We start from the raw sequence: 12,625 nt of genomic DNA, 5'->3' as shown, positions 1-12,625 counted from the left end.
AGTTATGAAGGCATACAATTTCTCTGATATGTACCAAAAATAAAAGGAAAACAAATGAATAGGTATTTTTTTTTAATTTGATGAAACTAAATATCAAAGCAAAATATTGTAACTATGCCTCAACCAGGATGCTCGTTAATGTCGGTTTGCACATGATGTTCCGACACGAGCTCATCTACATTTTTGACTCAATTGTCAACCAAATGAAGCGATAATCAAAAATAGCGGTTTGAGCTTAGTAAAATCGCTGCACAACCCAACTACTAATTAAATTACATAATGTCATGCCTCATTATAGCGCTCATGAGAACTGCCATTAAAGAGACTACGAGAAAAAGATCAAACAACAAAATAAGCAAAAACAAGAATTTCACGGCAAAAACTCAATATCTAAACTTAAAAGGAGCTAGTATAAACGTCAAAATACAATTGGATAAAGCCTTAGCAACACAAGAAGTTTACTTTTTCCTAAATGCACATTAGATCAGACGTCTCATTAATGAGACTAGATATCAAGTCGACAAAAAAAAAGAAATAATGAGGCGAAATTAAAAAATTAGCCCATTTTTTAAAACCGAATCATTGGTTTTTAAATAAATAATAATACTAAAACGTCTTTTCGAAATCAAAAAAGCTTGTGTTTGGTTAGAATAAGCCATAGAAACGGATTAAAGATGCAGCTAAAAAAAAACAATTTCTGAAAACACAAAAAATTGAAGCCATTGAAATCATTAGCTATCATCTGATTTTTGTTTATTTTTAGTTCAATTTTTGTTTATATAAGCTCAACCAAAATTATACTGAAAGATTAAATAAGGTCACTTGGGACAAAATAGAAATTCATTGGGATCTATGTGCTAAAAGAAGAGAGAAAGAGACAAATATTGACCACTCACAAAACTTTTACGAAAACGCACATTGTTCAACAAACAAAACATCAGTTAAAACAAAATCTAAATAGAAGTGTTAATTTTTGAACAGCGATGACTTGGATGGGACCTCTCAATGTTAAGAATAAGTTACAAGTTGTCGAAAAAAACAACAAAAACGGAAAAGTTTAAAAAATCTTTGAAAACGAATATCATAAACTATTAAACTAAGAACTATAAAAATAAACTGACTGCATTGAGCACCATGATTCACTCAATTTTCAATCTGAAGTTTATGAGACCGGTCAGCATTTAGGGGCTAAATAGAGAAAAAAAACATCAGGCAAAAACAGCAAATTCAAAAATGTTGAGCGAGAAAACTATTGAAGCCCTTCGGAAAAAAAAATTCTCAGTAAAAGTTCTTCTGTCTTCAACTAATTTTAAACAGCAATTCGATTCTTATTTTTTCAACGGAAAGACGTCAAAAAATCGACAAATATGGAAAAACCTATAAAAACCACGAATTTTTTTGCGAAAAGTCGCAGCATCAACCCAATTCAATTCAATAGATTTCAACGGAAGTCAATAAAAAGTCTAAATTATGTCTGGATGGGAGTACAAGGATGTTTGACATCAATAAATCAACAATAAGACATCACAATAAGTCCTATGACTATGAAAGCAACAACAAATACAGGCAAAAACCCGAAAATCAAAAGACAACTTCAAGAAATTGACGAAGCCATTTAAACCGTAAGATTTTCTTTGAAATCTTTATCTATGATACACTGCAAGTCTTAGCTAAGCCAATGGGAACTACCAATAATTAGATAATGTGTTAAGATTTCAAAAGAAACCAAAATTGCGAAAAAGATATCGAAAAATTTAAAAAAGTTATGATAACTTCGAAGTGATTAAACCATTATTTAGAAGATGAAACCGCTAACCACATTATTTCTGGTTGCAGTTGCAAAAAAAGGGTTCCTGTTTTTTCGGAGACTAATTTACAGCTCATGAAGATAAGTTTCAAATCAGATAATGTTCAAAAATATTTTCAAAAATTTATTTTTAAATTCTTAAGACAATAAATTCAAGTGTTTTTGAGTTATGCCTTGATGGGAAGACAAGAACATTTGTCATTCATAAATCATCAATAAGACATCACAATATGTCCTAAGACTATGAAAGCAACGACAGATACAGGCAAAAACTAGAATTTCAGTGGAAAAGTTCGAGCAACTGTCGAAGCCATATAAACCGAAAGATTTTCTCTGAAAACTTTATCTATGATGCAATGAAAATATTTTCTAAACCAATGGGAACTACCAATATTAAAATATTTCGATATGATTTCAATAGAAACCAAAATTACGAAAAAAAAATCCAAAAATTAAAAAAAAATTATGTTAACTCGTGTCATCGAATTGATAAAAGCATCAGTTAGATGATAAAACCACTTACCAGATTAACCATGGTTGCAGTACAAAAGAACTGGTTCCTGTTATTAGTGAGATTAAATTACAGTTCATGAAGATAAATATAGATCAATTAATGTTCAAAAAAATTTTCGTAATATTATTTTTAAGTTCTTAGGACTTTCATTTCAAGAGCTTTCTACGAAAATGAAAAAGTAAGCGAAGTAATGCCTTAATGGGAAGATTAGGACGTTTGTCATTCATAAATCATCAGTAAGACAGCAAAATTAGTCTTTTGGCTATAAAAACAACAGCAAATACAGGCAAAAACCCGAAGTTCAGTAGAAAAGTTCTAGAAATTGTTGAAGCCGTTTAAACCATAAGTTTTTCTCTGAAAACTTTAACTATGATCCATTAAACTTTTTTAAGGCAATGGGAATTATTTATAATAGAAGAAAGTGATCAAATTTCAAATTACGAAAAACGGTGGAATTTTAAAAAAATTATAAAAACTCTTGGTATCGAAGTAAGAAAATAAGAAGTAAGACAATAATTAGCAGAAAAAATCAAAAACCAAAATTAAATGCTTTGTAATAGAAGGTGTCGTGTCCTCTCATTACTGAGATTGACCTACAGTTCACTAAAATATGTCATAAATTGGTTAATTTTTGAAAAAACTTTGGAAAAATTATTTTTAAATTCTTAAATAAGAGTATTATTTAGGTTCACCTAATGCTAATTAAGAAGACTATTGCACTTTTAGTTAACGAGTCCTTGCCATAGGACTCCAAAATTTAGTAAAATCTTTCAAAGAAATTCAAAATTTTTTTAAAAATTACAAAAAGTCAGAGTCAAAGCCAAAAGAACATGAGCTCTTCCCTGAAAACAATTTTTTTGTTGATGGGGCCTCATTTGACTGTAAATGAGGTTTTTCATTAACGGAGCTTTGATATGAACAGTGACCAATCTCTATACGAATAATAGAACAAAATAATATATGAAAAGTTTTCTTGAAAAAAAAACAGTCCTCAAACTGAATTAGATTTTTTTGATAGGAAACTTCCCTATGAAACAAAAACTACCCTTTTTGGCCTCTTTTTTCCATTGGCAACACAAAATTGTTTAATGTTGAAGCGTGCAATGTAATTTTGAATTAATACTTTATAGAGGAACTCTTAATTTGAACGAAAATTGAACGCTAAAGGTGAACAAATTCGTGCCAACTGACCGGTGTTCACAAAAAATTTTAAACCTCGATAACTCGAATAAAACACGCAATTCAAAAAAAATCTTTTTTGTTTCGAACTCTACGCTGGACCAGCTTTTTAGTGATACTGCTTACATTTCTCTACGATGAATATATCGATCGGCCATAATTGGCTGAACAGAAAATACCTATTTGAGTATATAGTTCCTCCCCCAACAAGTGGGGTCGGAAAAAAAATATTTGGTGCTGTCAATAAGTTAATAAAAAATACCTTGAGCGCTTAAATGTTTGCGATGATAACTTTGCTCGTTTCTGTTGACGCAGTTGATAACTTCATTTGCATCTCTATCAGAGAGAGCGGCATAATTTTGAAAGTTTTATGGATTTCAATTTTTTACAATAAAAAAGAGTTTTTGCGGCCAGACGAAGAGCACTTGGTTACTCTTTTTAATACAAACAACGATTTATTTTCTAGAAAAATGTCTCTGCAAATATGGTTTCAATTGATTCGAGTGAAAGTTATTTTACTTTTTTAGTTTTTGTATAATCGCACCTTATACAGCAAAAATTTGCACATATCAGTGTATATGTCAATACAAAGTTAGTTGATTATCTATATGCTCTGAGACTCAGCGCTGAAATGCTCTGAGACTCAATTCCAGGATTGCATGAAGCAATATTTTTTCCATAAAATATCATTGCTTTCGAAATTTTTCTTCATTTAATTTTTTTTCATTTGAATCGAGGAGGAAGTTTGGTGGGTGATTTATTAATGCAATCCATGAACTGGAGTTCTGGGCTGTTTTCGGTTGAACCTGTTTAAATAGTAAAAAAAAACTTGAAGTCAGAAACGGTGGAAACATGAAAAACGGGATTAAATGTTATGGATATGGGCCATTAAAGTGCTATAAAGATTCTAAGTTGGCCCTTAGATGAGTTACTACTAATACTGGCTCTATTCAATAAGCATCTGTTTCACAATACGAGATTTTTAATCGATTTGCGGCTTTTCTTGCTTTGGTAAGATTTTATGGTGCAGTATTGTGAAATGGCATAGAACGGTTAGATCACGAGAACACTAATTCGCTGTGCGTTCCAAAGTAGTTATAAGGAGGACGATCACTTCGTTTTCCTGGAAAAACATGAACACCAGTTGAATTTTAGTTTCCGATAAAATTTCTGAGTTGTGTTTGTGCTGGTCTTGAATTGTTTTTTCGGTTTTTGCGATTTGTAAAATCAAATTCAATATTGATTGAGTAGGTCACATAAGGTATAAGGTTTGCATCAATATGTTCTTTCACGGTTTATGTAATATATGAAAAATGACAGATTTTAACACAAAATGTGGAGGTGGTGAGGAGGTTGCCTGATGGTCTCTGACATTTGAGCATTTATATTAAAAAAATTAGCAACCTATAGCTCACGTTATTCAAAATTTATTTATCACATGAATTCCTTTGTACAGCGTAAAACTGTAACTATCTTGCTTTTAACAAAAAAATATATCATACATTTTGAGGTGCAAAACAGTTAATTCAGAGCTAAATTCAATTGAAGAATTTGGATTCTATTGGGGCGCTTAATTTTTTAGAAGACATGTTTGCAGTTCTTTTTTCAACTTATTCTTGTCAATGAGAAGTCATATTAGAGTGGTGATTTTATTCACGCTGAGCAGTAAAAGGAGCAAAAAATTGATTAAGTGTGATTTTCATAATCTGTGTGGTATAGACGTACATTTTATGGAATTAATTTGCGGCGCCAATTCACTAATTTTATTTAATTTTAATTTAGTTCATTTTCTATTTTATTTCCATTGTTAAATTTATTCATCCCAATTTTGAAGATCAATTCTCGTTGTTCATGCTTTTCCATTTTGTCTACTTGGAGTTATAATATATTGTCCGTTCATGTCGTCTACCAACCTATTTTACCGCCAATTTCTTATTGTAGTTGTAAATGTTGCGATGCAAGATCAAATTGATGATCAAATTTAAGTTAAACTCTGATATTCATTCTTGCTAATCTTAATACAGTTTTCAGTTGAATCTTTTTCCCCTGAATTTCGCTTCGCAAAACGCTCAATCTATCGGAGCTACTTGGTTTTGATATTTGCTTAGCGAATCAATAGTCTAAATGTAAAATCTGTATTGGCAGAGCGAATACCACCGAAAACTGGTACGCCAATAGAATTAATTCCGATAACAAAATTAAGTGTGAATTCGCGTCGCGATTGCGCAAGAAGATCGGAGCAAGCAGTTTTGACAAATCGCCGAGCAAATCATCAAACTACTACAGAATACGACTTAAGTAGTACAGAATATGGATTAAGTGTGTATTTTATAATCTGTTTTTAGAGTGGGTCAAGAAGATGATGTTTGAACTAAGTTAGTGCAAATTTGTTTCACATGCAGATGCTTTCTGCTCTTAATTTTGAATGCAATTACTTTTAAACAGTATGCGTGCACTATTATTGATTGATTGTATTAATTGTATCTTTCAATGGACGGATAATTTTTTTTATAAGTATGATGCAATTTTTGACACAATTATAATTTATCTGGCAATCAAATTTCGTAGGAAATTTGTACAGCATTGATCTGCAACAATACACTTGCCACCTACTTATGAGATGCACATAAAACCCAATTTCCACCTACCAGAAATTAAAATGAAAAGTTGATGAACTCCTTCCAAGTTTTACAGCGAAAAAATGGTTGCAGCTAGATCACAATTTATCCACATCCGTTCTCTCTGTAATGTTTAACACACGTGCTAACTAAGATGACGGGCAATGGCATAAAAAAGTTTACATCATGTAATCTTAAGTTCATTAAGATGGAGTAAAATTACCGGAAGTTATTTAAAAAGAAACAAACGGGACAAAAGTTAACAAAACATAACAGGAAACATCTTAAATTGCGAACCACAGAAACGAAAACCTAAAATCCTGGCTCTCAATATTTATAAAATTTAACGATCAAACCTTTCATTGAAAGCAGTGCACATAACCCCACAAACATAAAGAAAATTTTCAGCGTCCAAAAACTGTATTGGAAAACTAAATCATTTTTTGTTCTTTTTTGAGTTGCAGGTCACTAAAATTGTAGACAACCTAATAATAAGAATGATGATGATACACAACGTTTAAAATGCCCTATTTAGTTCTAAAAGGGGATGGAAAGAAAGTAGCACAATGAAGAAAAAAAATAATGAAAAAGTTTACTGTAAATCTTCTGAAGCAATTGATATTTAAATCTAAATATCAATTAGCTGCAAGAAAACATAAATGAATTTTTTTTGATGAAATTATGAAATGATGAAATAAAAAGTTATTGAAATTAAGTTTAAAAGGGAACAAGTAACATTAAAAAAGACTGAAAATTCTAACATTTCACTAAAACATATAAGAGTGAATGTTATAAAACCAATCAACAATGAACTAACCAACAACAATAAGTAGAGTCAAGTTTTTTGCCGAAATTGCAATAACCACTAGTTCCCAGAAAAACGTTGAATAGTTTCTTCTATTTTTATTTTGTTTCAGAAAACAAACTTAATTACTGAAGCTATGTAATGAGATTACATAAAAAAAAACAAATAAAACAGGAAAAAACTTCGCAATTAAACTTTAGTAATACTGAACGGCAAAAGCAAGTAAGAACCCCTGAAATCGATTTCACGAAACAAAAACTCAATTTTTGTTGCGTGATAATGATTTCGGGGGTTCCTACTTGCTTTTGCCGTTCAGTATGCTTCAGTATTACTGAAATATAATTGCGAAAATTTCATTTTTTCCTGTTTTAATTGTTTTTAGTGTAGTCTCATTACATAGCTTTAGTTATTATGTTTGTTTTCTGAATCTATATAAAAATAAAAGAGACTATTCAACGTTTTGTTGAGAACTAGTAGTTATTGCAATATCGGCAAAACAATTGAGTCAATGTATTGTTGTTGGTTGGTTCATTGGTTTTACAACATTTACTCTTAAATGTTTTGGTGAAATGTTACAGTTTTCAGGTTTATTTAAAGTTGCTTGTTCCATTGTGTACTTATTTTCAATAACTTTGTATTTCTTCAATTTCGAATTGCAACCAAAAATTAATTCATTTAAAGTTTTCTTGCAGCTAATGGTATTTAGATTTAAATAGCGATTGCTTCAGAAGATTTATAGTAAACTTTGTCATTATTTCTTTCGTTTATTGGTGCTACTTTCTTTCCATCCCCTAGTAAAACCACAGGGGGAATTGTAAACGTTGTATATCGTCAGCGTTCTTATTAATAGATTGTCTACAGTTTTAGTGACCTGCAACTCAAAAAAGAACAAGAAAATGAATTAATTTTCCAATACTGTTTTTCGGCGCTGAAAATTTTCTTCATATTTGTGCGGTTATTTGCACTGCGTTCAATGAAAAGTTTGTTAGTTTATTTTTGTAAATTTTGAGAGCCAGGATTTTTCTGTGGTTTTTCGTTTCTGTGGTTTGCATTTCAAGAGTTTTCCTGCCATGTTTTTATAACTTTTCTCTGGTTTGTTTTTTTTGTTGAATAACTTTCGATAATGAAGACATAGCGACCACCTACTTGAAAAAAGTGGTGATTTTTACAATTGTGGTCTCACTCTAAACTAACTGGTTTTGTTCTACATTTAATTGATTTGAGTGGAACCATTTTTTCGGTTCTTAGTTCATTTTTCCCAGCTTTGTATTTAGAATTCAACATCTCATTGCACTAATATGTGGTAATAATTTTCTTTTTAAAGGAGTTCCATCCATGTTTTTGTCCCAGTACGTTGTTGTTTTTTATTTTTTTACTAAATTCATGTTTTGGTGGAAATCTCAATAACTGACCTCTAAATACTTAAAAGACTAAAATCTGGTATGTCTTCTCGTGAAATCTGCTCATCCCGGATATATAATTACCACAGAAATAGTTTAAACTGATGAACCCAGAAAAAAATTTTGTGGTGCAACCTGTAGGATGACGTTTATTTCTTCTATGAAAGCAGAGTTTCCTGAAGTTTAGGTAAGATACTATTTTATAGAAAATTGCAAAAAAATTTTTTTGAGACAGTTGTGTTGATTTTTTTTGTTTCGTATTTTGAATTTTTGGTGTTCATGTTAATTTGATTTTAGTTTGCATTTAGTCATAGTTTGTCAAACCTTGTCATTTAGCGTTGCATGTGTATTGCGTTTTCGATTTTTTTTAATATTGCCTGAGTAGTAGTAAAATTTTACACAAATTTTTAATGCAATTAATTTCCAAAAAAAACGATTGTCTGGTTAAATAACTCTTCAAAAACAAAAATAACACAGGAGTTTTACGTTATTAATTTGTGTTTGTTGCTATCAATTTACTCATTCATCGTTTCTAGCAAAATTGGTCGCAATTTAGTTTTGAGGGTCCAATAAGATGTCCAATAAGGTGGTCCATGTATTTTTTGTTGCAATTTATCTTAAGTGACTTTTGATAGTAAAGACTGAAATAATGGAACTATGTAGAAAACCAGTTGAAATATCCCCTTTTAAATATAAATTAGACTTATGGGTCTCTCTCTATCTCTTTATTGTCTTTCCTGTCCAAGATGTGGTAATGGGACATGATGCAATTCAGTTTTGATTAGATTAACAGGTGGAGATTGTTTAATATTTATTTGGAGACCTAATTTCAAGGCGGCATTTCATTTTTGCAACAATAATAAAATTACAATATTAAAATATTACGATATAAAAGTAAATATTTAGTCCAAAAATTACAATTGTCTTGTAGATTTTCCATAGCCAAAAGGTAAATTTTATATTTTCGTTTGCTTTAATGGCAACAAATTTTTAAAATCTCTTTGTTTCACTTGAAAGTTTCGGTGGAAATTTGTGCAATTTTTAATTATGTCGCGGATGTTTTTTAAGTGTGTTTTTCATTTTTTTCTACCCAAATTACTTGATAGTTTCTCTTTTTGTGAATGTGAGGCTTTGACGAAGGTAATTGTTTTTTAATAGAAAGCTGTGTACGTCAGTTTTATTTTTTGGACCGTTTTTTCAGCATTTTGTCTTTTTATGAACAAATTGTTTTCTCTAACCAAATTATTGAAATTTGGTTATAGAAAACAAATTTCAACAATTGATGCTATCCTGAGATCGACAGAACAAACAAGATCAGAACTCAACAAGAAAAAAAATGTTAGAGGTGCGTTTTTAGAACTTTCAAAGGCTTTTGATTCTATAAACTATAAACACAAAATACTGTTACGAAGACTTGAAAATTTAGGTTTTGACAAACATGCTACCAATTTAGTAGAAAATTATTTGAGTGAAAGATCTCAAAGATTTGTCCTAAATGGAATTGAATCAGATTGGATAAATTTGAAAAGAGGAGTTCCACAAGGTACTATTGTAGGAATTCTATTATTTAACATTTACGTCAACGATTAAGCGAAGATTGTAGAAAAGGATTGCACGGTCGTCCAGTATGCAGTTGACACTGATGAAATATCGGCAAAAACAAAACTTGAACACAACATCTCAAAAATTGTCGATTTTTCTGCAAAGTCCCAGTTAATGGTGAACAAACAAAAGACAGAATTTATTGTGTTCAGCACCAGGAAGAGGTTAACAAGTACTGTTCTGAATATCGACAACGAAAGAATAGCAGAATCAAATAGTGTGAAGTATCTTGGCGTAATTATTGATAGCAAACTAAAATTTGATGGAAAAGTGAAAAAGATTCTTCAGAGAAAGGCTTGTGGAATAAAGGTTTTGAATACACTAAGTAAAAGTTTACCAGAGAAAACGAAAATCTTGGTGCAATAGTAATAAGTCATCTACATCAATATTCCGCTTTAATTTTGATAAGGTTGCAAAAGTCCTTACTCACTATTTTAGAAAAACAATTGAATTGGGGTTAAAAACCATTTTTAATAGGATAAAATACAATCGGATCGGTTCACAGGTATCGAACTTCGCAACAAAATATTACCAGTCTCTTTTCTTTTGAGATATCATTGCTCAAAATATTTTTTTTTGCTTACTCAGCAACGATCTTCCAGCATATAAATATGAACCTCTCTCTACCATGAGAATAAAACAACATGACTGGTCAAAAAAAATAACGTTCGATATAAAAAAGAACAGTAATTTTTTAACTCATTCTTTCATTGCACAAGCCATTCCAATTTATAATAGTCTGCCTTCTAATATTAGACTGAAAACAACAGCGAAAGCGTCCTTAAAAAATAACTGAACGAAATTTTTTGGAAAGGATTTTTTGAAGTACCCAAAAGTAACTGATATGAAAGATGACATTGAGAGCATTAGATTTTAGTTTTTTTAGTCTTCATGATGTACACATAAAATTGTGAGAACATTTTATAATCGCATTTTAGGCCATTTTTTACTAATCTCATTTTAGATGGGTAATTTAATGATTTTATAATTTTACATAATGTTATATTCTTAATTTTACTTTGCCTATTCTACCATTTGTTTTTTATTCTAATGTGTACCATAGGAAATTAACAATGTTCATTTTTTTCTTAAGGCAGTTGAAGAACTGATTTTCTACTGATTTTAAGTTACTCATTTTAAGTTACTGATTTTCTACAGATTTTAAGCTACTGATTTTAAGTTACTGATTTTAAGTTACTGATTTTAAGTTACTGATTTTAAGTTACGATAAAAGTTGGCGATCTGTTTTTCGATTATAATATTGTTGAGAAAATTTGTAAATTAAAGGCTTTTTATAAATTTTTCCATCGATTCCCACAATTGCTTAACTGCATTTTCAGGACGTTAAAAATCTGCTTAGATACTTTTTTCAATCCGATATTTCGATATATTTTTTGTGGTCAAATAAAAAAATTGGACCAGAATATTTCGACAAGAAAGCAAAGGTAGAGTCAGAGATAGGATTAGTTTAAGAAGTCCCAAAATTACTTCTGCATTTTATCGTTTTATCGGTTGATTGCAAAGTCTTGGTTGTTCAAGTATCTCAAAATCCTAATTTCTATAATTGAAAAAGTTCAGTAGCGTGCTCTTTTTGGAGAAAAAGAAATTGCATCATTGTTGCTCCAAATGCGCCCATTAGCCAGCTGAATTTGCGTACTAGAAAACGGGAAATTTTTTGATTGAAGAATACGATTTTTACAGTTCTTGTTTATTCAAAATTGAAAATTCATATTGTAAAGCACAAGTTGTAGAATTGCTACGTTTTGAATTCAAATTTTCCTATAATACGAAAATCTATACAAGGCCTTGATCAATGCATTGATCAAGATCTTGTATATATTTTCGTATTAAAAGAAAATTGAAAATTTGAATTCAAAACGTAACAATTCTACAACTTGTGCTTTACAATATGAATTGTCAAATTTAAATAAACAAGAACCATGGCAACAAAGCTACAGATTCACCTGATGACGAGGGAGAAAGAGATTCAGGGATCCTGACGCAGACGTTGACAGCTGAGGTACCTGGAGGTGATTCAAAAAGTGAGCAAGTGAAAAATGTGGGAAAAAATGATTAACGCCAGCAAGGATTCCGAACAGGGGGCTGAGCCGGGATCTAGGTATGATATGAACAGGAGTTTTTCCACAGTTTGCCTGAAAGCGTATCTTTATAACTTTTTCGTGGTATTAAGAATGACTTATTCAAGCTCTTATACATTTTTCTAGTTAATTAAAGCACTGATCATAACCAGTGCCGCAAAAAAACAGGGCTAAAACAGGACAAAAATTTGCAGTGAAACGAGAAAGAGACATCGAATAAAACACAATATTTTCATGACGAATAAGATCTCATTACAAATTTCATGACAGATCATTCATGAAGAATAAGATCTCAAACTACAGGTAGCATGCCTAGTTTTAATACGGACAAGTGAATTCGGGCTGAATGTCAAAAATCTCTGATATGAAACGACTATCGACAAATTGTTATCACACTCCAAAGGTGAGCGAATGAAACAATCAAATTTGCCGGAACAAAAAAAAATCAAAATTGCCAAAAAAAGAAAAGCAACATTGAAATCTGAGTCACATCGACGAGTAAACATCTGATATTAATTCCGCAGTGTAAATATTTACAAATTACTCATTTTAGCATTCAACAGAAGGTTTAAGTAAATTCGATTTTTGGTCGCAAACTTCA

At 30.8% G+C, this 12,625-nt stretch overlaps 1 protein-coding gene across 2 annotated transcripts in view; it reads right to left on the bottom strand.

Moving 5' to 3' along the window:
• The window catches only part of LOC142337224 (uncharacterized), a 644,691-nt gene that overhangs the window by 62,165 nt on the left and 569,901 nt on the right, over nucleotides 1-12,625 (bottom strand). The gene's annotated exons all lie outside the window — the stretch shown is intronic.

The sequence above is a fragment of the Convolutriloba macropyga genome, chromosome 1 (assembly GCF_964194025.1).
Source record: "Convolutriloba macropyga chromosome 1, txConMacr16.3, whole genome shotgun sequence".
NCBI lineage: Eukaryota > Metazoa > Xenacoelomorpha > Acoela > Convolutidae > Convolutriloba > Convolutriloba macropyga.
This window is presented reverse-complemented; position numbering and strand designations above follow the sequence as displayed.